This window comes from Telopea speciosissima, chromosome 4 (assembly GCF_018873765.1).
Source record: "Telopea speciosissima isolate NSW1024214 ecotype Mountain lineage chromosome 4, Tspe_v1, whole genome shotgun sequence".
Lineage (NCBI taxonomy): Eukaryota > Viridiplantae > Streptophyta > Magnoliopsida > Proteales > Proteaceae > Telopea > Telopea speciosissima.
Genome location: NC_057919.1, coordinates 42995988 through 43021952, shown reverse-complemented (window position 1 = coordinate 43021952; position 25965 = coordinate 42995988). Strand labels below are relative to the sequence as shown.

Below are 25965 nucleotides of genomic sequence, written 5' to 3'. Positions count from 1 at the left end.
CTGCCACGAGCACTAACATTATCATATTGTTTAATCAAGATTAGTAAATTAGTTTCAAAATTTTGATTAATGTAGATATGATGACATGAGTCCTAATCAGAAATGAGAAGTCGGTTAACTCGAAATCATGGGAATCATACAATCATTCAATCACGATATCAGTAGAAAGGAGAAAAATGAAGGATACCTTACCTTGCTACAAAATTTCACCATTTCAAAATTCCAGAATCGCTATGACTAGTCACCATATAAATGTAAACAAGAAATGACAACTATAATGAAAAACAAAAATGATGACCAACATTGATTTTATCTACTGACCATTCATTTTACCATGAATTCTCCTCATTTTAGTTTGTGTGTGTGTGTGTGTGAAGGAGATGGCCATCTCTCTTTTACACATTTCAGTAAGCCATAGTGCCTCTAAATGGAGTTCAAAGAGTTTAGAAACTTCGTATTTAGTATGCCACTGAATCTTCAAACCCTGAAATTGGGATGTTTTGGGTTTTTTGTATGGAGTTCAAAGAGTTTAGAAACTTTGGATTTAGTGATCAGAACATCACCTCCCCCAATTCAGTGGAACAATGGAGCGTTGTGACCAACTCTACTTGTGTGTGTGTGCAATGTGCATTTCAGAGACAACGGTCAAAGAATTTTCTGGATTTCAACAATCATAATTTGCATATAAATCAAATTAACAACACATCAGAGGTAAATGCAAGGACTTCAAACATTTTAAAGATCGATGGTGAATGCAATTCCAAGGCTTTGCCAAAATGCTCATTGCAAAATCGTTGAGGTGTTCAAACCTGTGGAAGAACGATGCTTAATGCAAATCTAGGGCTTCGGCAAAATGCTCACTACAAAATCGTAGACAAATGTTGATAAATCCCTTTGCCGAATACTATTCCCTCTTCTATAAAGCCAATAATGCAAAAAAAAAAAACATCACCATCTAATCCAATCGAACTATTCAACAACAGATTCATAATGCAAATATTTATAAAGTGAGAGCGACATAGAGAAATCGAGAAACAAAGGAAAGATTCTAACCTTAATATCGGTTGGAGAAATAAGGGTTTTTCCCACCACGGTCACAGATTTCTTCGATGATATAACCGGGAGTTTACGGTCGGAGAATGTTGAGAAGGAAGAGTTTGCCGGAAAGAGGGTTTTCCCCAAACGGAAACACAGACAAGACGCAATAGATTTTTAATTTTTTAGTATTTTTTTTAAAATTTGTTTGCTCGATTACCAACTATGGGAAACTCTTAACCGCTAAGGAGGTAAGTATTCTGAACAGTTAGGATGTAGTCGTATATATTGAACAGATTAGATTAATCCGTTGCGTTTATCGTTGCGTTTGTCCTCCGTGGTGTGATATTTTTCCCTTACATTTATTGATACTCATAATCAAGTAGTATTTGTAGTACAAAACAAAAGTCAAGTAGCATTTATGTATTTAAAAATTGACAAGATTTGCTTAGTTAAAAATGACTCGGGGTAAAAAATCGAGTCTTACTTGACTCAGGTGAGTCAATACCGAGTGATGTGATTTTTCACCTTGGTCGAGTCTACGTGACTTTTGACCATGTTTTCCAAAATTTTGACTATACTCCGGTTGGGTTTCCAAGTATGATTAAAGTCTTGTCAGTTCTCCTTTCTTCTTTCATCATTTCTCCCTCTCCATCTCTGCTATTGCTGCGCTTCTAATTCATGGCTCGAGCCCTCTCCCAGACCGTAATTAGAGTTTCCTCCACTCGTTCTTTTATCTCGATTAGAACCCAACCATTCGCACCGTCATCTCGACTTCTAAACCATAGGAACAGATCGAATCGATCAGAGAAAGCGCAGCTAATCGGGGTGGATCTCGATTCCGACAATGAAGTCGAGGTTCTGGGGATGCGGAGACTCGAAGATGCCATCCATGGAATCATTGTGAGAAGATCTGCGCCAGATTGGCTTCCATTTCTTCCTGGATCGTCCTAGTGGGTTCCGCCTCGTAGACGACCTTTTGGTCTCGTTGAGTTGGTCGGGAAGTTGGCGAATCCTTTGACGGAGGAGGAATCGCTCTCTCTTACGACCGTTCGTGGATGGCCTTCGTCAACATATTTTGTTGAAGGTATGACTAGATTTCCCTAAATTACTGGTTTGGTGATTTTGAAGGTCAATGTTGATCTGTATCATCTGGTTCTGGTTGATTTTCTGGTTTTTATTGTTGGAAGATCAATGATTTTTATGAATGCAATTATGGTTTTATCACCTTCTCGTATTTGGTAATGTGGTGTTTTTTTTTTCTGTGAAATTTATTTGTAGTTTCCCTGAATATTAATAGTTTTTTTTTTTTTTGTTGAAAGTGTAATCACACAAACCACACACCAATCCCAACCTGAATATTAATAGCTTGATTGCTGATTTTAGGTTACTTTATCGATTATTTGCTCGAAACTGACTTTAGGTTATTATATTTGTTGGTTTTTGTGAGAGTTTTTTTTTTCTTCTGAATTTTCAGTTTGAAGGTCTCTTCTCCTTTACCAGGATTTTTTTTTTAACTAAAGTTGTTTGCTTTACTGAAACTTTTCCTTGTTCACTCCCTGTTTCTGTTATGTGTAGATGGGAGTGGGTCGTTAAATGTTTCTTGTAGATGGGACTGGGTAGTTATGGTAGGTTAAGTTCTTGGATATGGTGGAAGTTATTTGGAGAAGTTATGATTAGTTATTGTAACTTGTAAGGAATTTGTATGAATGTAGGGATTATGGAAGTTATCGGAGTAGGAGTTGTAAACTTGCATTGCCCTATTTGTTGGTAGTAAAGAAGAACGAAGTAGCTTTTAGAATTTCCTTAATTATCTATGTGGATATTAGATGAGGCATGGCTTCCTCAATTAAGTCAAGAGGCTCGAATTTCTCTATAAAATCATCTCTTTTCCTTACAAATTCTCTATTTCCATTATCCTAACTCCGTCTAATCAAGATAGGTGAACACTACCCTCCCCAATACATATCGGCTTGGTATCAGGAGATTCAGGACAGGTTATGAATCTGAGGGTGGAGAAACTGGAAGGAGACGTTCCTACACTTTGAGAAGGACAACAAAAAATGCTTTCGAGATTTGATGAGTTGTTGGAGAAGCTGAGTACTCAAATCCCCAATACCGAGTTCACGGTCGGTAAAACTCGAGAGCATTTACCCAGAATCCAGAGCCTAGCATGGTCGCTGAGCAACGTCTTCAATGGATTGAAGTTCAGATGAGTGTTGTAACTGTCACGCCCCTATCCCGATGTAAGATATTTTGCCACATAGGGGTATGACTGGGACAATTACACATCATCCCATCACCTACCAGGATCGCGGATGCAGTGTCCCGAGCCACAGTCCACCCTGTCATCACATCTTGATAACAGAAAGGAACGTACAAAAAGGAATAAACCGTTCCAGATACAGAGTTAGCGGAAGCAAAATTTAATTAAATCATGTGAAATTATAGAGCATCGGTTCTCTAATGATAACACATATTACAATTCTAATCATAAGTAACCAATCATTACTCTCCTTATAATAAACACAAAGTTTATACATGAATGTGGAAAGAAGACAGAAAATAATAAAATAACATATAATTGCCACGAGGGCACCAATCTTGGGTGTACATCTACATCCAAGTCACAGCTGTTGGTCCCACTTGATTTGCATCCAACGGTGCTCATCCAAGTAGTACCTCCTGCATAATCAACTAAAAAGGGGTTGCGCAACGGGGTTAGCTACACTAGCTAGTGAGGGAGCAAAGGGGAGTGCATATACACCATACAATCAATATCAATCAGAATGATGCATGCCAATATTAGATTCATTTTCCACCTGACACACAATTTTATCAGTCAAGTATATGCTACTGTGATAACTCGGGAAACACTGATGGTCACTTATCATATCGCCCCAGTGAGTCCTCAATTATCATGAAGGGACCTGCGCCGGTAGAAGCCATCATGACCACCCAGTGGCAAACCTCGATAGCCATCACTACCCCTGCCCTGGCCTCTCCCACCTCTACAGACCGCAGGTGCTTAGACTATCCAACACCTAAACCCCTGTTGGCAAGGGTTGTAGCATGAGGGAGCAAGCATCCTAACCACAGATATACTATATGCAAGTCCTATCGTCCCGAGAGGTATTCCGGGTGCATCAACGTCCCATTCCATTTAGTACCCAGGTACCAGCACGGCACGACACATATAGTTCAGGAAGACATACAACAGTTTTCATAATTTAAATCAATTGGGTTCCGGTACCGGCACACCCGGCACCGTAGCCCGATACAATGGTGAGCATGCTAACACATTTATAACAAATAGCATCTGAGATAATAAATGCAATGCGCACAATGCTTATAAATATATACTAGCATGCTTAAGTTTATCAAATATATTAATACAAACCCAACAAAGTCACCCAGAACCCACTCACCTAACACAGGCGTCGCTATGTGTGGTTGACATGAATCTCACCTAGGCTTTCCGCTCTCTATCGAGTTGGGTAGCCTAGGAATACAAAAACAATCATTAAAGTATGTATAGAAGGGTCCCATGATAGGCCCACAAGGTTAAAATCCGATTTCAACCAAGACAGCATGAGCGGACTCACGGGCGGTCTCAGCAGAGGTGAATCCGCCCTTGACTCCGTTCAGGCCAAAAGGTAAAAACAGAGCGAGCGGACCCACGAGCGGATCTTCTTAGTCGAATCCGGTTGTTGATTCGTTCGACACCTGGGACAACCATAAAAGGGAGCGGATCCACGGGGGGATGTGCTTCTTGGGCCCGCCCCCGCATCCGTTCAATTTTCTGAGATAGACCCGAGAGCAACAGGCTCCGGGCGAATGCAAACAGAGTGAATCCGTGCCTTCGTCCGCTCAGGCCATCACACAGGGGTTATACTGGGCGGACTGACGGGCGGTACCACGATAGATGGATCCGGTCGTTTGTCCGCCGGCAGTCTCTTCCGAGATTGGAGAGGGCTTTTGCTCCAGCTTGAAGCTTGGAGCTCCATAGCGCCTCAGGGACAAGGGGAGAGGTGTCTAAGCCTTCCTAGGGTCACTAGGTCTTAGGCTCACCTCAAGGATCCAAGATCCTACAAGGTTTGGGTCTCATATTGGTCCATGGGTTGGGATTCAAGGCTCAAATCAAGGGTTCATTGGCCATGGCTGCAATTGCAGCACTTAGAGGCCTAGGTCAACATCCATTAGAGCTCCCAACTAGGGCCGAGCTTCACCTTGAGTCCCAAATGGAACCCTAGGTTAGCCCTAGCTCAAAAAACCATCAAAATCAAAGAGAAATGAGGGAGAGCTAGGTTTAGGGAGTTTACCTTGGTGAGCTTCCTTCTTCCAGCCACTATCTCCATCTCTTCTCCTCCTCTTTCTCTTCTCCCTTGGGTCTGGCCAGCTGGGGAGGAGGTGTAGGGATGCCAGCGATCTTTGCATGGCTTCCATCCTCTTCCCTTCCCCTCCTATTCCTCTTCTACTTCACCTTCTTCTTCCTTCCTCTTCTTCCTCCTTCTCTTTTCCCTTGTCTCTTCTCCTCCACGGTTTATGCAGGAGGGGGAGAGATAAGTGAATGAGAGGGGTTCTTTTAGCTTTAAGGGGTTAGAAGGGTCCTTAGGGTGTGTTTGGTTTAGGTATCCCCAATCACTTAGTGGCCCTAGGTCTTTAAATGGGTTTTGGTTTAGGTCTTAGGGCTTGTTTGGTCTTGATCTTAGCCCCTAGGTCCATTAGGTCATGTTTGGGGTGTACCCTAAGTCCATTGGACTTAATTGTCCACTAGAGTCTGTTTGGTTTAGGCTAGGGTGTATAGGTTTAGGCTAGGGTGTATAAAACTCATTATTCACCCAAGTTAAGCCTTGTGGGCCCCACTTCAGGGCCCACTCAACCAAGCAATGGTGAGAGTAGGGTCCATATGGTTCAATGGTTCAATTAAGATGTCTGGGACACGGGTATGTGGGTCTCATAGGAAAATGACCCAAAAAGGCTGATGACAGCACGGGCGGATTATCGATCGGATTCACCAGCAGTGGATCCGATCGTGACTCCGGTGCTGCTGTCATGGCCCAAACTTCAAGGAAAATTGCGGGGCTTTGGCCCACACTTCCAAGTCTTCGAGGGGAATCTTTCTATGGTATTTCCAGTTCAAGGTCATCAGTGTTGACCCTAGCCACAGGGCAATTCCCATTAGGTAAGGTCCAAACTGCCCCGGGTGTAGCAGTAACGGCCTACCAAGAATGAATGTTCAAGCAAATGCAGATGCACCAACTCTTCAATACAAGGTTTGACAACGTTGCACCGTTGAACGGCCCTTGGAAGAACATTCTGTTAATTAGAACGGTTATGGACGGCTATGGACGATTTCCTGATGTTGTATTTGACAAATTTCACAGGCAAGAACAATTCAGCTCATGATTACAATTTCATTTCCCCGTTGGTTCATCGGTCAAAGCGACTTAGTGAATCAGAGATTTTGTTTTCTGATTTTAATGGTAGAATTACCACTGCATTACCACCACATGACCAATTTCAGAATGATATATATTGGGAAAAGCTCTATAAATCACTCGGCCTGTTCTTCCCATATGATCCTGGCCTTAACAGGGCTGTAAAGTTGGAGCCCTTTCATTCCAACATTAAGAAGCTGATCTTGGTAGTTCGGGCGCATATTCGGCTTCACCACAGCCACTTTTGTTTGTCCTTGAGGACAAGGACACTTCCAAGGGGGAGAGAATTTTGTGTAGATGGTAGTAGGTAGTTAAATGTTATGTGTAGATGGGAGGTGGGTAGTTATACTAGGGTAAGTTATTGGATGTGGTGTAAGTTATTAGGAGAGGTTGTGATTAGTTATTGTAACTTGTAGAGAATTTGTTTGAACGTGGGAATTACGGACTCCTATTTACTGGTTGTAAATAAGAAAGAAGTAGCTTGTGGAATTCCTAAATTATCTATGAGATGAGGTACGACTTCCTCAATTAAGCCAAGAGGCCTGGTTTCCTCTGTAAATTTTTTCCCTACAAATTCTCTCCTTTCATTATCCTAAACCCATCTAATCAGGTAAACGCAATACTACCCATGTACGTATCAGTTTCTTTCTTTTTCTTATTATTGTTTGCTGTGTTTTCCTCTGAAATTGTTTTTTAACTTTACAATTAATTTTGTAATTTTACTCCATGTAATTTGTTTTCAAAATTTTACTCTATTAATTGTTTCTTGGGGTGGCTTGAATCTTCCCTTTCTTTTATTATTTTAACTATTTAATTGTTTATAAATTTTTGGGTCCAATGTATATTTCTTTACATTCACTTTTTGTGGGAAATTTTATCTACACCAAATTTTAATTGTTTTATCTGCCCATAGGTAGTACACATTCTACATACATTTTTTCCTATGTGGACCTACTATCAATATTCCTAAGTAGTGATAAAGTGATGGCTAGACCGCTAGTGAATAATCTGATAAGAAGAACCTTCCTGGAGTGGATGTGCAAACAGTGCTCGTCAGTGGGTTCATCATTATGTGTGTGTTTACAAATTGGCTGTATTCCGCTTGATTCTTTATCAAACCCATTTGGTTCTAGAATTAAGAGCTCAAGAAATAGGTTGCACCAGATCCTGCGCTAGAGTACAACATTAAAGGGTGTACCCAGTGCACGAGGCTCCCGTCACTGTGGGGTCTGTGGAGGGTCATAATGTACGCAACCTTAACCCCCGCTTCATAGAAAGGCTGTTTCCTGACTCTAATATTAAGCTCTAAGAATTCCAGATTAATCTAGCCTCAGAGAGTTTCTGCCTCACATTAGCTGCTTGATTGGAGAATTACAAGCTTCACATTAGTCTGGGTTGGAATCAGTACTTGTTTCTTTGATGCTTTATTAGACTGCAAGTGGGACCACTGAATAATGCAGAAATTGACCTTGAACCAGGGAAAAACCAGCGGGAGAGCGATTGCAGCCAGGATCAACACGATAAGGGTCTATTGACGGTGTGCAACAACAGAAAACCTTGAAGATGATTGGGAATTGAATTTGATCTTCAAAGGGTATCTTCACAATAGTTTATTGCAGTCACAAAAACAACACAGCAGTGTATGTTGAACAGGAAAAGGTAAAGAAGATAAAGAAGAGAAGAAGGGGGGTAGGGGGGAATGGGCCTCTCACCTTGGGTCTCTCACCCACAGTTATCTCAGTTGTTGAAACATGGAATTTCTCCCATAATTGATGGCAAACTTGGCCACAAATTCTATTCTCCAAAATCTGTTTCTATTGCAAGCATAGTTGTCAAGGTGGCATGGCGACCACGGTGTTTGAGGGCCTTCCTAAGCACCTTGGCGATAGGGCGGCTGCAAGGCGTCGCCTTGGCTAACAAGGCGTTCTAGTGTTATTTTTTTATATATAACTATTTTATTTGGCACAAATAGCATATTAAAAATTATATAATTCTACTTCTTTGCTAAATAAATATTAAAGAGTCAAACCAATGCAAGATATTCATAAAAAAACAAATTAACAAACTAAGTTCATCACTTCATCATATTATCATAGTCCAACCGAAGGCATATAAGAAGCAGTAAATCAGTAATAGACTATTGAAATTTGAAGCAGTAAATGAAAAGGAAAAGAAATTCTTTTGATTGCATATAAGAAACAATAATACAGTATTGAAATTGAAACACTAAAAAGTGAAAAACTAACACTTACTGATTAGAGTGAGAAGCAGTGAAGCACAAAAAATGAAATTCGGAAATGATCACTGATTAGAGTTGGACTAATGAAGAAGAGAAGAACTTGAAGAAGTGAAGAACTGAGACCGAAAAAAAAAGGACACTTACCGCTGGCCGGAAGATGATGCCGGAATGTCGGAGTAAAGGAAGACAGCCGGTACCGGAAGATGTAAGAGGTCACCGCTGCCAAACGAAGAAACACAGAGAAGGTTAGAAGAAGAGGGTTTAGACTTTAGAAGAAGAAAAGAAAAAAAAAAGCACAACTCTAATCGTGTAAGCTGGAGATGTCTCCGGTGGGGGTGGAGGCTTGAGTTGATTAGACGATGGGTTTAGACTTTAGAACATAGAGGTTTAGAAGGAAAAAGAAAAAAAAAAGCACAACGAAAAAACACTATTTACTTACCTTGCTGCTTGCTGGAGATGGGGTAACAGGAGGAAGATGTAATCAGAGTCAAACTAGGCGGAGGAAGATGGAGTAAATCATCGCTGCCAGTGAGAAGGGGGACATGGAGCAGCAGCAACATAAGAAAAAAAAAAAAAAAAAAGGAAAAATAGAAGAGAAGAAGATGGTTACTTACCTTCAAGGCTGGAGATGTCGCTGGACGCCAGTGGAGGTTGGAGATGTCGCTGGACGCCAGTTGAGGCTGGAGAAGAGAAGAAGAAGAACAGTAGAGTCAGGGAGTCGCCGCTGCTTCTTTTTCTCCTTTTCTCTTTCGCAGATTCTTTTTTTTTCTTTCTTTTTGGTCAAATGGGTTATGGGTGAGACGGTGAGTCATGAGTGAATCGATTTAGGTTTTGTTTGTTTGTTTTGTTTTTTTTAAACATATGATTCCATGCTTCTCAGAGCATGGAACCAAAACCATAAAACCAATGATATTATGTCAATTAGAATAACTTAAACTACATAAACAATTTAAAAAACAGAAATCTAAAAAAACAAAGGACCTAAGGCGACCACCTAGAAGCATAGGCGCCCAAGGCGATGCCTAGGCGACGCCTTAGAGACCATGGCGCTCGCCTTTGTGACATAACATAAGGCACTCAACCGCCTTGACCCTGTGAAACCGCCTGGACGCAAGGTGTCGCCTTGATAACTATGATTATAAGAGGGGCTGCCTATTTAATGGAATAGGTCAACTTACAAAATTAGAAACTTAAGAAATAGAAACCCCTAAAAGAAATAGCAACTTCTAAAAAAAATAGAAACCTCATGAAAATAGAATCTACTTTATAGTTCAGCCAACATGCAAAGAACAAAATTAGAAACTAATAAATATAGTAACTACTAAAAAGAAAGAAACAAAATTAGAAACTTAATAACTAAGAAACTATTACGAAAATAGAAACTAAGTTAATAACAGCTTCTAATAGAATATTCCACCAACATCTAAGCTAATCTTCACACCAGCTATCCATCAGTCCCAAATCACTGTTCACGTGAACAGTAACTTTTTTTTTTTTTCTGTTAACAAATTTTTCTGTCTTGATCTCTTTTCTTCTTCTTCATGCTTCGCTCTAGGCTGGGGCTGCCTTAGGTGATGCTCCATGGAACCAACGAAAACTTGCCACATCATCAGACCAGGCTGCTTCTCACAGCAGATCCACAACGTTGCTGCTGGTTTTGGGGCTTGTTCCTGTGGGTGCATGTGGACTTGTGATCTACATCACTGAAAACTCATTTTTTCTAGATATTTATGTAGTCCTGTTCTCGAGGAAGATATAACTGAATAATTGCATGCCATCATATCGAAGGTTATAGTTACTGTTGATTGATCAGAAGCATTGGAATTCTGTTGGTGCTGCCTTTGGGTTTTGAGAGATGTTTTGGGAATGCCTCAAAACTTCATGATCAGTGCAAGGAATGGCTGGGATATTCTGTGGAAGAACTCTTGTTCAACCACTCTTATAGACACATTCTATCCATTTTCACAACCGCACAAGCACATCTTAATCAACCATCATTGATGATTAAATTAAGCAGCCGATCTTTCTGTCTTTGATCTATCACAAAAATTTTGCTTTGATTTCTTGGAAATATGTTCATGTTTGTGCAGTAACTGAACTTCTCTTGATGATGATTAATCTTTTCTTGTACAAGCAGTTTCCAGCATGGATACTTAGTTCTTTTACTGCACAGCTGGAACCGGAGAAAAATAAACTTGATTAAACCTCAGTTCAGCAAGGATATGCCCTCAGAAAACCAGTTGAACAATGGTTCAATAAGAGTGTTGGACTGAGTATAATCTAAGAAGAGGTTACTAGAAATTGTAGAAACTGATAGAAGAAACAAACAAGAAATAAGATCTGGCCTGATTGTAGAACTTAAACAGTGAAGAAGTGGTTTAGAAAAGGAGGATATAACCAGACCCCTTAATGTAGTCCTAGATAGAGGATAAGTCTACTAGGTGCCAATGACCAGGACCTTCCTAAATCAGCTGACTGATTGGGACAGAATTAGGGTTAGGCTTAGGGTAATGAGGTAGGGTTTTATTTAGTAAAGTTAGGCAGGCCTAGGGGAAGCTAATAGTGATGGTTTGAATGATGTTTAATTAAAAAATTAAATTTCAGAAAATTAGGGTTAGGGTTTCAGGTTTTGGGAAATAAGAAAGTATTGAGTTTTAGGGTTTAGATGGGGATTCAGGACCAGGGCTTTGGATCGAGTGTTCCAGGGGTTAAGGAGAAGATTCGGCCAAGGTTGGATAGGGTTTTGATGACTGGATATGGCTGGATGAAATTTTAGGGTTTTGGGGTTTTAAAGAGAAGAGAGCGGGGGGGGGGGGGTAGGATTTAGGTGTTAGGAATAGGGCAGCAACCTGGATCGAGTGTAGGGATGGATGGAAGGATGCTGTATCTAAAAGTTGGATGGATTTTAATGGATGGTTAAAGCTGTAAGTGAACTAGGGTTAAGGAAATTCAAATAAAATAGAAGGGGGGATGTTAGGGTAAGCTGTAGACGATTAGGAGAAGAAGGGGATGGATAAAAACTGTAAAATACTTACTGGAATATGCAGGTTCTTCAATGGCAGCAGCTTCGAAGAACTAGAAGAAGGACCTCTCGATCTACAAGATGCAAGGAGTTGATCGGAGTCCACCAATCCCTTCACCTTGATGTTACTCACAAGACAACCTTGATGTTACTCACAAGGCACACTCACGTGGAGTTAGACAGCTGCAACAATGGCATAGTTGTCAAGGCGTCGCCTAGGCGTTTGGGTGCCTTGGTCGACTTGGTCACCTTGTTCGCCTACTTGGTGTCGCTCTGATTTTGGACCCTCTCCACTGCCTAGGGTCGCCTAGCTGCCGTGACAACTATGATGGCAGCAACAGCAAATGAAAATTTCAAAATTTAAATTGTGAGGGAGCCTCCCACGTTGTCATTAATAAATAATATGGCCTAAGGCCCAATCCTATTACAAATCTAAAAGCTCTCCCTCGAAAAATCATGGAGGGATGAAATTAAAACACTTAAAACAAAAGATTCCTAATCTACCAATAAGAAATAAACACTAACAATCAATAAGAATTAATCACTTAAATTGAACCAAACTGAACCGGTTCAATTTAAGTTACATTTAAACTTAAAAAAATTAAGTATAGAATGCAGAAAATAAACTATGGCTAAAATAACTATGGCCCTATGATTAGGGTGGCTTCTTCAGTTCGTGGATGCTTGGATCTGCATCACCCCTCAGCTGGCCTTGCTGGAATCCTACCTGAAGTAGTGGAATCTCACCGATAGGGCAGTTGAATCACACAACCAAATCTGAATCCCACAGACCATGAACAGAAGAAAGCCATCTCTTTTACTACAATAAATTGTTGGAGCTCAATGACTCAAAGCATCGCCTAGGTGATTGCCTTGGCATTTAGGCGCTTTGATAACTAGTGTTGCATTGCTTGCCTAGGCGGGCATTTTGGTCGCCTTGCATCCAGGTCCCCTCCAACGCCTTGGGTCGCCTAGACATTGTGACAACTATGATATAGAGTTTGAGTGTTATCTCATACTCTTTGTGGGAAGTAGTGTCCAAGTGGCAACCATAAAGAAAGAAAGAAAGAAACCTCCAAGCCATCGGGAAGGAATTGGTGTGTTTTAACTACATAAAACTCTATCCTATCTGTTGCGGCAAGATCTGATCCGAGCTTTCTTGTGGCTGAGCTGACCTGTATGGCTGTACAGAAGAACAGAGCTAAGAAATGGAGGGCCGGCCTGAGCTGGCGGAATCACTCCGATGCTTAAGTCAGACCTCTTGCAACAGATAAATCTCTAAGTAGAGAAAATGAGAAGTGAATTGGCCCTTTACCTTGTATGATGCTTGGCTATTTATAGGATTAAGATCATAGATCATCCTAGGCTTTTCATCGGTGATAGACCGTCGCTCTGGTCCCCAAGAGGCATAGCTGGAGCTCTCCCAGTGTGGACACCTGTCCTAGAGAGCATAGTTGTCACGGAGTTACGGCGATCCAAGTCGGTGGAGGGGTGTCACGTCGATATATCGACATGTTGCCCGCCATGGCGTTGCCATGGCGTTGCCATGGCGAGCATGTCGACCATGTTTGATTTTTTATTTTCTCTATTTTTAATGTGTTAATAGATGTATACTCAAGCCATGTTTTATTTTTTCTCTATTGTTTCTCAAGTTTTAAGAAGAAAATTCAAAAATCGAAGAAGAAATCGAAGAGGGAAAGAAGAAATCGAAAGAAATCGAAGAGGGAAAGAAGACAGGAAGAAGAAATCGAAGAAGAAATCGAAGAGGGAAGAAAGAAATTGAAGAGGGAAAGAAGAAATCGAAGAGGGAAGAAGAAATCGAAGACAGGAAGAAGAAATTGAAGAGGGAAAGAGAGACAGGAAGAAGAAATCAAAGAGGGACGCCATGGCGTAGGTCGCCATGCAACCCTCTCTAGCGCCAGGACGCCATGGCGACGCCATGACAACTATGCTAGAGAGTCATGCGGAAGGTGTGACCTCAAATCATGCAGAATGCATGATCTGGGTGAAGTGATTCTATCCTTAACTTGTTGGTTGATCTGGAGATGTGATAAGCTCGGCTCGGCTATGTCATGACCGATCCGATCAGAGACAGGTAGGTTGTTGTAAAGGTTTTCTTATGTTGTTCAGTTCTGGTCCGCATTTTGTAATTTTAGTTCGGCCTTGGCCTAGTTTTAATTCGGCTCGGGTCGACCTTACATCGGGTTGGCCTAGAGTCTGATAGTTGTAATGAGCTAGATGGATGATTTGAGGGTCAGCTCATGTCAGATCGGATCGGCCCAGCATCTGACAGGTATGAAGAGCTAGGTGGATGATCTGAGACAGTTGGGGTCGGCCTCATCCCGGATGTTGCTACAAGTCATCATCTCACTGGTCGATAATAATTTGGTTAATCACTATCTAAACTGTTGAAAGGAAAGAAGATTAAATAAATTCTAACAAATTAGAACTCTTACCCTAACCCACTAACTAGATAACAAAGCAACAAATTTAAATCTCAGTTACAACACTGAGTTGACGATAGAGTCAAGTATTTCAAGAGTGCTTTAAGTTCTCCTCCTCCTTTCTTCGGTATCTGCATCAATAAGTGATTATAAATCTGAAATAGCAAATAGAATCTGATCTTCAAAACAAGAGAAACTTAGAATCCCACTTGAAGTAGGACTCTAAAAATTCAACGCCAAAATCAAAATTTAAAATCGTGGATGTGTTTAAAATACTATGTGATTGTCTAATCTGAAGTTTAATTTGAAATTTCAGATGGAAACAATGAAGAAATAAAAATTCTAGCAAGTAGGATGTGCACAAAAACTAGTAGAAGCCAGAAAATAATAAAGCAAGAGATGCACAAATACTTACATGATGTTTTTTGGTTTTGATTGAATAAAGAAGAGAAGATATGAATCGAGAATCCTACCTGATCCTCAGAGTTGGCAGCCCACCAAGCCTTCCTTAGCATCTCACCAAGGATCTCATTGCTTCTCACCGCAAGTTATTCTGAATCTCACAGAACAATGGATGCAAAAGCCATAATTCATTCATGGGGAAATATCATCCCCCTCCCCTCTAAGTTTCCTTAATATCAACCCTATACCCAAGTTTTGAAAAATGATAATGCCCTCCCCTACTTTTTAAAGATTCTATCAACCGTACCCTAACTGTTACAAACGCTATTAAGTGATGACGTAGGCATGTCCAATTTTTCTAAAACCCCAGATTACCCTTAATGTAATTTTATTCCAATTTTACCTTCTTCCCCTCTCTACGTTTCTTCTTCTTCTTCTTCTTCTGCCAGCACCACCATCATCGCCACCACTGCCGCCACAGATCCTCTTCCACCACCTGCACCACCTGCACCACCGCCGAACCCCATTTCCATCTTCCAACTCAGCTCCTCCATCCCTCTCTATCTCCCCCTTCTTCTTCTTCTTTCTCCTTTTGTAACCCCTTACTCCCTGTGCAATATTACTATTCTTGACAACACCATTGCAATTTTCAGTAGAGTTCTTCAACCGCTTTCTATTATTGGTACCTCCGTATGTAGTTGAGCAGCAGCAACTGGGAAAATTAATAGCAGTGAAATAGTCGAGAAGGGAATCCATGCTCTATCTTACTACTGTACCTGCCTCCTTGCTTGCTGCAAAGTTATTGATCCGTACAGTAATAACAACAATAATCCGAAATTAGAACAAAACCTTGAAAAAATTGCACATCCATCTTCTATCCATCGATTCCAATTACACCCAATCTCAATTAAAATACATGCATTCAACAAACTAAACTAACAGTTGACAAAACACAAACAAACAGAGAACCTGGTAGAATGGGAAAAAAAAACCCTAAACCCATAGATTTGATGAGTAGTACTTGGAGCGAATGATCGTCAATAGTAGGATATTGAAGCACCCACAAGGATTTTATGATCCACTAGGAGGAATTATCTCCTCATTCTTCCGATTTGATCTGATTCTCCGCCTTGGTTCTAACTTTCAAACTTTCCCCTTCCCCACTGTATATATATGTATATATATATATATATATAAAGGGTCAATGTTCATAGCTTCTTGTTTCAAGAAAATCATTAAATTGGAAAGAAAGACTTTTTAGTGCTGGCGGTGGAAGAGGATTGGGTAGTGGTGGTGATGATGGTGGTGCTGGAGGAAGAAGAAGAAGAAGAAGAAGAAACGCAGAGGGTGGGGGTGGAGTTGCAGGAAAGGCTTCTGCAGTGGTTGCCGGTGAAGGCTTGTCGTCCCATGAGTTTTGAGGCTGCCGGCCCTCCTTTTGGCCACTACAAGGGGCGGCGGTGGGTGAATTGAAACCCTAATAGGGTTTTTTCCATGTTTGTCGATTTGGGGAAGACGATGGGGAATATTCTCCGTCTGATTCCCCTCATTATAATTTAAAAAAAAAAAGTTTTCTTTAAGTTAAGTAATTGGGATTTGCTAACGTGCACTGCTGAGTTGGTGCTAATGTATGCCAGGGTCGGGTTGGTGGATCCACCCATTAACTTCAATTAAAAAAGGGTAATATCGTATTTTCATATGCTGTTTTAACAGAGTTAGTCACTTAGGGTACGGTTGATAGAATCTTTAAAAAGTAGGGGAGGGCATTATCATTTTTCAAAACTTGGGTATTGGGTTGATATTAAGAAAACTTAGAGGGAGGGGGATGATATTTCCCCTTCATTCATTCATTCATCAAATTCGTGTGTAGGTCTGTAGCCCCTTACAAACTTGTATAAAAGACTTAAAACATACTAAAATTAAGCTTAAAAACTCCTCCAGCCAATAGTTTACCTTGAAGGTAGTCCACTACAACTAAAACTCAGCCCAAAATAAAAGAAAACAACCTAAAATAGGGCTGTATTCATAGATTCCTAATCTATCCTAACTTAAACACTTAAATAACAGATAAACTAATGAATAGGACTAAGTAGACTAACTAATAAAGTAAATTTTGTATTCCAATGAAAACTCTTTGGATCAGAAACCCAACATGTATAGAACCCAATCCAAAAATTTATTTCCACTAAAATAAGCCCACAACTGTGATTTATCTGTGTCAAAGGAGGTACTGAATAAATACTACAAAAGTTTATTTGGATTTGTGGAATCTGAAAATAGGGGCCTGGTATGTTAGCTGTAGCCGAATCCTCATCCATTTCTGTTGGGTTCCTTAAATATTTGTGCATCCTGTTTGTGTCACAAAAAAGAGCCGGTTGATTAGAAGTAATCCTCTTCAGTCAACTAATGACACACAAAAATTGTTTGTAGGACAACCTCATCATCACGGAATCAAGGATGTTGTACATTCATGACTGGAATTACACAGAAAAAGAAGACAAAGATCTAGATTCTTTCCTTGTAAGACTGAGCCATCCTGACCCTTTTAGCCATAGTTGTCATGGCATCTAGATGACCCAAGGCCTTGGAGGGGGCCTGGACGAAAGGTGACAACAAGAAGGCAACCAAGACTGCCCGCCTAGGTGACCATAGCTGTCAAGGCACCTGGACACCTAGGAGTCGCCTAAGCGACCCTTGACAACTATAAGCACTAACCTGACAATTTATTATATTGGTTGCAGAAGCAAACAACAATTTTAGAGTGAGAATCTTATGCACAGCTCTGGATTCATGACATGCCTCGTATGTTGGTTTCTCGGGCAATTCAAAAGCTTATTCCAATGAGAATCTCAGAGAACCCCGTCAATGATGTTAACACCGCATTTGGTTGCGTAAATCTCTTGGTGCCTGTTTTGATTCTGGTGTGATATCCATAGAGAGAGTATCTGTGGATTTGAAATTCTGACAGAATAACTGATTGGTTACCCTGATTCTGAAACCTGAATGGCTGAATCTACCAGAATAACTGATTGGTTACCCTAATTATGAAACCTGAATCTACCTGAAAAACCTGAGAAGCAGAAGAAGATGAAGGGGGGAGAAGAAGGGTTAGGGTTTAATCGTGAGGGACAGAGAGAGAACGAGAGAGAGATAGAGATTACCTGGAGTCAATGAGGAGCAGCAGCGACAACAGCGACGAGGAGGAGCAGAGCTGCAGATTCAATTGTGAACTTGACAATCCTGATTGTTCGTGAATCTCCAGATGTCGAGGCTTTTATACCAAGGGTTAAATCTTCAGATGTCACCCCTTAGGGTGAAATCTGAAGATTTGTGATTTTTAGTGTAAATGGTGGATCCCTGGATTTTTGTGAATTCTCATTTCATCAACCAAACAGTTTTCGAAATTGAGAATCATGATTCTGTTGATTCAAATCCTAGGGATTTTCGCAACCAATCATGATGTAAAGGATCTAACTTTTATGCGCTCTAGACTGTCCTCCTTTAGTGAGCCCGGGTCACAAAAACCCTATTTTGGGCTCACTATGGGCCCAAGTGTTAGATAACTCAAATCAAAGCACTAGTGGCAAAACAGTAAATATTTTTAAAAGTTTATGAGAGTGACAGATTTGTAATTAAAGGGAATCCTAAAGGGTATCTAAGGTAAGCTAAGAAAGGACAAAGTTTGGTAATAAGATTTAAAGAATAAGGACCAACTTGGAACTAAATAAAAATAAGGGCAAAGCAGAATTAGCATAAAAGGGAGGGGTAAAGTTGGAACTCAGCCATTTAGAGGGGTCAAAAACCAATATATTGTGGGAGTCTTCTTCAACCCACGATTCCCAGCAGCAAGGTGGAGAACCAGACTTGGTCTGGAGCAAAGAACTTGAGTCGACAGACTACGGTTTGATCTGAAATTTTGTGGCTAGAATCTTATTTTCTACGCCTCTTAGCAACAATTGGCAGTCAATCAAACAAATCAAACAGTACAGTGATAATCCTGCTGCAAACAGAATCTGGCGATGGAGGTAAGTTCAGTTCTGATCTCCAAACAATATCTCATGGCAGGCGGGGGTTTAGGTGGTGGTATTCTATGGTTTTGAGTCGCATGTGCCAGGAGTACCCGCATTTAAAATATCAGGTTGATATGGAATGTAAAAGTGGAGTTCCAACAAATCCTTCTGATGCAGCACCAAATAGGAAGAAGATGTTCCCATGGAGGGAAATGTTCCTATTCAAGGTCACTTGCTCAACAAGTTCATTCCTCCTGAATATCTTGATGCTTTGAGCTCTATCCCTAAAGAAGATGAAATTGTGGAAGCTATTCACTCTCTAAAGGTGTCTGGTGCTCCTGGGCCGGATGGTTTCAGCATGGGGTTCTTCCTAGCTACCTGAGATATCATCAAAGCTGATCTTATTGCTGCCATTGAAAGCTTCTTCTTCAACCCTAGCCAGATCAAAGGTGCCAATCATACATTTCTTTGCCTTATTCCTAAAAAGGAAGGTGCTTCGATTATGAATGATTTCAGACCCATTGCCTTATGTAATATTCTCTACAAGTTTATTGCTAAGATCCTTGCCCGAAGACTCAAGAGTGTTGTGGATTTACTGGTTAGTGACAACCAATCAGCTTTTATCCCAAGCAGGAACATCTCTGACAATATTCTTCTTTGCAATGATATAGTTAGAGGCTTTGACAGGAAGAATCATGCCCCGTCTATTCTCTTGAAGATTGACATTCATAAGGCTTTTGATTCCCTAAGATGGGACTTTATATCTCAAGTTATGCTTAAGATGGGATTTCGTATGCCTTCTGTTCATTGGATTAGCTCTTGCATCTCCTCCCCAAAGTTCTCAGTTTTAATTAACGGCAGTCCAGCAGGATATTTTGGAGCTTCAGTGGGGATTCGCCAAGGATGCCCTCTCTCCCCATACTTGTTCACCTTGGCTCCGGAAGTCCTTTCTAGGCAAATCCAGATCAGTACTGATCAGCAGCTCATCACTCCTGTGTCCAAGCGTAAAGCTTTAAAACTTACCCACCTAGCTTTCGTTGACGACTTGATGATTTTTTCCAAGGCCTCCATCGCCTCGCTTGAGTCCACTTTGCTGTGTCTTCAGCAATTTCATGAGCTCTCTGGCCTTCGCATCAACCCTTCCAAGTCCCTTATTTTTTTTGCTGGAGTTTCTGAGATGGAGAACATGGGATTTCTTGAGAAATCAGGTTTCCAAGAGGGGCACCTTCCAGTCAAGTACTTGGGGCTTCCTTTGATTCCTGCCAGGCTCTTTGCTCATCATTGCACCCCCATGTTGGATCTTATAAGGAAAAGACTGTAGTTGTGGAAAGGCAAGCTTCTTTCTTATACAGGCAAGTTGGTGCTAATTAAATCTGTCTTAGAGGCTTCCTATGTCTATTGGTCTGGCATTTATGGGCTTCCCCAAGCAACCATTAAGTCCTTGGAATCTCTGTTAGCTTCTTTCCTTTGGAAGGGCACTGAATCCTCAAGATTTCTTCACCCCTTAAGATGGTCTTTGGTGTGCCTCCCAAAAAAGGAGGGTGGTTTGGGTATAAGAAGAATCAAAGATGTGAACACTGCTGGTATCATCAAGCTGATCTGGAAGATTGCCTCAAAAAAGAAAAGCATTTGGGTTGATTGGGTTTATGCGGGTCTTCTTCGGCAGGACTCCATTTGGACTGCCTCTGCCTCTTCCGATGCTTCTTGGGTTTGGCGCAAGATCATTGAGTCCCGACACCTTGTTTTTTATGCCATCCATTCCTACATCAGTGATGGTCTCTCTACTTCCCTTTGGTTGGATCACTTGCACCCTAAGGGGATCCTCTTGCACTTGGTCACCCCAAGGATTATTTATGCTTCTGGGCTTCATAGGCTTGCTTTAGTAGCGGACATTCTTGATCATGATGATTGGGCCCCCCCATCTGCCTCTTCCCCGGCTCTTTCTAATCTTTGGAATGATCTTCAGTCCATCTTTAGAAGATTGCTAGTTAGAGGTGATTGTGTTTCTTGGTCAGCAAACAGCTTGCTTAAGTTCTCTTCCAAGGCAGCTTGGAATCTTATCCGGTGGAAAGGCACGATGGCTGTTTGGAGGAACCTTCTCTGGTTCAAGCATTATATCCCTCGCCATTGTTTCACAGCATGGAGAGTCTTCACCAATTATCTTCCTACCCAGGACTTTCTTCGCAGTCGTTGGATCCAAGTCTCCCCTGCTTGCTGCCTTTGCTGGAACAATGTGGAAAACTTGAGCCACCTATTTTTTGAGTGCCCTACTTCGAAGGCCATTTGGGAAAGTATTCAGTCCAAATGCTAGCCTGCCCATAGGAGAATTCTCCCTTTCTCAAGAGAATGGATTTGGATAGATATGACCTATGCTGGATCCTCTATTTGTGACACAGTTGGGAAGATGGCTTTCTGTGCTGCCCTCAATCATATTTGGATGGAGCGTAATATCAGGAAATGGATCCCCAAACAGATTTGGGACTCCATTTCTTTTGAAATCAGCTCGAAGATTTTGTTAGCCCCTCCCTCTTTTTGTTCTGACACCTCAAGGAACAAGCTTATTGTTGTATCCTGGGGTCTCTCTAATGTTTCTTTTGCTTCTCCAGCTCCCACTAGCTGAAGCTTTGGCTAGCTGCCTGCTCTTGTAATTCCCCCCTTGGGGCCCCCTTTTTCTTTTTTCTCTCTTCGGTAATGAATTCTTTTATTCACCCAAAAAAAAAGTAGGAAGAAGAAGAAGTTCTGACATTAGGGCTTAGTTAGGGAGCCATAGTTTAGGTTTACATTCTAGTATTTCCTTTCCATACTTAGTTTATTTTCTGTTATTTAAATTGAACCGGTTTAAATTGGTTGCATCCAATTGGTTCAATTTGGGTCAATTTAAGTTATTTAGCTAGGTGGTTTTTTTTAACTTAAGTTAATAGGAGTTGTTAGGACATTTTAGAGTTTTAATTACTAGCTTTTGAATTATACTCCTTCCCTTCCATGATTTATCAAGGGAGAGGTTATTTTGTACTAGGATTTGGCCATTGGCCCTTTATTATAAAATTAGAAATCGTGGAAGGCTCCCCCATAGTTTATTTGAATTAAAAAAATCGAGCTTTGCTTGTTGGCTGTCATTGTTGCTGCTCCTTGCTCCTTTGTGTGTGTGCATCCTTGTCGATCTCAAGGTGGAAAAGAATTGGTGGAATCCAATTGACTCCTTACGCTGTGACGGTTGGGTGGATCTTCTTCACCTGGAAGGTGGTTCTATCCTTCTATCACATAGTTGCTGCCTCCATTGAAGACCTGCTCAATCTAGTAAGTTAATTATCAATTACAGTCATTCCCTTCTTCTCCTAACCCTCTACAGCCCATCGCATCATTACTTTCTTTATTTTATTTGAATTCCCTTAAACCCTAACTCATCTAGAACCTGTCCAGCCTTCATCTTTCATTAGTTTTCATCCAAAATTTAACCACAGATTCCTTACTGCGCTTCCTCCACTCTACCTAACCTGCCTCCACTCTACCTAACCTGCAGCCTCAACTGTCCATCAAAAACCCTAATCCCCTCACTCACACAAAACCCAAAAAAACCCTAAAATTCCAAAACCATATTTCCAGCCATCTATTCCCCTTCAAACTTCAGTCGAGTCTTCCCCTCACTGTTTGGGAAACTCGATCCCAAGTTCAGCCCCAAAATACCACTCTAAACCCTAATTTCAACCTAGATTCTAAAACCTAAAACCTGAAACCCTCCCCTAGAATTTCAGAATTTTAATTTTGTGTTTAGACCTATTTAAAACCTATACCATTAGCTTCCTTTAGACCTGCCCATCATTATCATATATCACATTCACTCATTCGCCTTACCTGACCCTAATTTTGAGTCAAATCAGCCTACTTTGCCCCAATCGGCTGGTCAATTTCAGAACCATTGTACACCTGGCCTCTAGTAGGACTGCCTCCTATTTAGAGCTACATTAACTTGGTATCAGAGCCATGGATCAGCATGGTAATCAAGTATTGGAACCACCTATAGATCCAATGGCAGCCATGTTAGAGCTGTTTCAGAAATTGGCTGCTGAACAGAGGGCTGTAACTGAAGCCCATGAGGCTGCTGCCGATGCCTTCATAGCTAGGGTGCAGCGATTGGAAGAACAAAGAGTTCCCCTTGATAGAGAGCAATTTACCCATAGAAGAAGATAGGTACCAGCTCCATTTAGTGGTACAAAGGTATCTGATAGAGATGGGAGTCCCAGAGATGATTACAGAGGTCATAGAGATGGACCCATAGTTCACATGGATAGATACAGAGATGACAGAGATCATTATAGAGATAATCGGGATAGAACCAGAGGTACCTGTGAGCCTTCCCGGGAATACAGAGATCGAAACAGAGGTTATAGCGATAGAGATAGAGAAGACCAGGACAAAAATAGAGGTCGCCAACCCACTTTTGAGGAGTACATGAGATCCTATTTCACTGGAGACCAGAGTCCTAATCGGCGCTACACTGACAATTAGAAGGTGAAGCTTGAATTGAAAGAATTTGATGGTGATCCTGACCCTCAGGTATTTTATGACTGGCTTGCTGCCCTAGATGATTACTTTGACTGGTATGATCTGTCTGAAGAGAGGAAAGTGAAGCTAGTCCGTACTAAACTTGTTGGACCAGCACGTGAGTGGTGTAGAACCACTGAAAGAGAGATGGGCTTTGATAGTATTGCACCCCGCACTTGGGAGGACATGAAATATGACCTGAGTAAGAAATACTTGCCAGGGCACTTTAGGTCTCAGTTACAGGATCAGTTCAACTCCCTCCGCCAATAGGGACCATGACTGTATCTGAGTACATGAGGAAATTTGATGCACTTTCTTCTCGCACTGGCATTAGAGAGGAAGGCATCCAAATACTTTCCCGGTTTAGGTTGGGTTTAACAAGTGAGATCAACAGGGCAATTGGAGTGGTTGAAGTTACGGACATTCGAGATTGCTTTGAGAAGGCCTTGAAAGCAAAGGAGCTACTAGCTTCAAGCAAACAGCCGAGTTCTACTTCCAAGCCGGCCTACATCAACACTAGCACCTCACAACAGGGTCCCTCTATAGGCGGCACCTCTCGCCCTACTGTTCCCCTACGTGTTGATGATAAGAGCAAAGCTTCTATGGGACGTAATGACCCTTTCACTTGTTTCTACTGTCAAGACAAGGGCATATTGCTAGGGACTGCCCACACAAGAAGTCCATCCACATGGCTGAAAAAGAAGGAGCCCACAATGATGATGAAGACAAGGGCTTCAATGCTTATCCTGTTGATGATGATGAAGATGCGGCTGCTTACTTTGAAGACGAGGGTAATGACCCAAGAGGTGTTCATGTGATGCTTCAAGAGGCTGCTGTCTAGCCAGAATTCCAGCCTTCTCCATCCGTCAAAGAGCTGTTGTCCGCCTACAAGCTTGAGCCATCTGCTGAGGATGATCTTAAGAGACTTGATCCTGATTTAAATGACTATTCTATAATCTTCAACCATTCATCGGAGATGAATGCTTTTAAGTCTGGGAGAGTTGATGCAGCACCAAGTAGGAAGAAGAAGAAGAAGAAGAAGAAGAAGAAGAAGAAGAAGTCCTGACAATAGGGCTTAGTTAGGGAGCCATAGCTTAGGTTTACATTCTAGTATTTCCTTTCAATACTTGGTTTATTTTCTGTTATTTAAATTGAACTGGTTTAAGTTGGTTGCATCCAATTGGTTCAATTTGGGTTAATTTAAGTTATTTAGCTAGGTGTTTTTTTAACTTAAGTTAGTAGGGGTAGTTAGGACATTTTACAGTTTTAATTATTAGCTTTTGAATTATACTCTTTCCCTCCTTCCATGATTTATCAAGGGAGAGGTTATTTTGTATTAGAATTTGGCCATTGGCCCTTTGTTATAAAATTAGAAATCGTGGGAGGCTCCCTCATAGTTTATTTGAATTAAAAAAAATTGAGCTTTGCTTGTTGGCTGCCATTGGTGCTGCTCCTTGCTCCTTTGTGAGTGTGCATCCTTGTGGATCTCAAGGTGGAAAGGGGTTGGTGGAATCCAATTGACTCCTTACGCCGTGACGGCTGGGAGGATCTTCTTCAATTGGAAGGTGGTTCTATCCTTCTATCACATAGCTGCTGCCTCCATTGAAGACCTGCTCAATCTAGTAAGTTAATTATCAATTAGTCATTCCCTCTTCTCCTAACCCTCTACAGTCCATCCCATCATTCCTTTTTTATTTTATTTTATTTGAATTCCCTTAAACCCTAACTCATCTAGAACCTGTCCAGCCTTCATCCTTCATCAGTTTTCATCCAAAATTTAACCACAGATCCCTTACTGCCCTCCCTCCACTCGACCTAACCTGCAGCCTCAACTGTCCATAAAAAACCCTAATCCCCTCACTCACATAAAACCCAAAAAAAAACCTAAAAATCAGAAACCATATTTCCAGCCATCCATTCCCCTTCAAAATTCAGTCGAGCCTTCCCCTCACTGTTTGGGAAACTCGATCCCAAGTCCAGCCCCAAAATACCATTCTAAACCCTAATTTCAACCTAGATTCTAAAACCTAAAACCCAAAACCCTACCCCTAGAATTTCAGAATTTTAATTTTTTGTTTAAACCTATTTAAAACCTATACCATTAGCTTCCTTTAGACCTGCCCATCATTATCATATATCACATTCACTCATTCTCCTTACCTAACCCTAATTTTGAGTTTGCAGCCTACTTTGCCCCAATCGGCTGGTCAATTTCAGAACCATTGTACACCTGGCCTCTAGTAGGATTGCCTCCTATTTAGAGCTACATTACCTCCTTAGGTCAGGTGTACCGCTTACGAGGAAAAATGTAGTACCAGCAACAAGGGAGAATAGGGAAAACAGGGAAGAAAAGCTAGAAAGAAGCAGCCGCTGAGTTATTAACCCGGCAGCCAAGGTATTAACCAAAACTTTTCCTTCTACTTTTAAATCCAATCCAAATAGTTGGGTACAAGCTATTTTATAGAATTAAACTAAAGAGTCCTAATCCTATCTTGAAACTGAAAGTAAAAGCTGACTCTAATTATATCTACGACTCTATTAACATGAATAAAATAAAGAAAAGAAAAATTACAAAAATAACTCAATGAAACAAATCCCTACGTCCTAGTGTCTTACGTTAACTGCATAATTTAATGTTTTGTATTTATGTGCAAGTGATATCTTTGGTTAATTATTGCCCAAATGAATGACTTGTGTGGAAGGAAATATTACATATGTTGTTTTTCTGTATTATTATTCTTATACATTTCTAACTCCTGCATAAAGCAAAGGCTTAAATGGTCCTCTCTGACTGCAGGTACATCTCCATACCAGGTGGATGGTGATACAAATA

General features: G+C 41.0%; 1 long non-coding RNA gene across 1 annotated transcript; it reads left to right on the top strand.

Annotated features, from left to right (window-relative positions):
• Positions 1 to 1711: 1711 nt before the first annotated feature.
• Positions 1712 to 25965, top strand: LOC122659686. The gene is made up of 2 exons (XR_006332529.1): positions 1712 to 2122; positions 25930 to 25965. It is a non-coding gene; the product is annotated as an uncharacterized LOC122659686 (long non-coding RNA).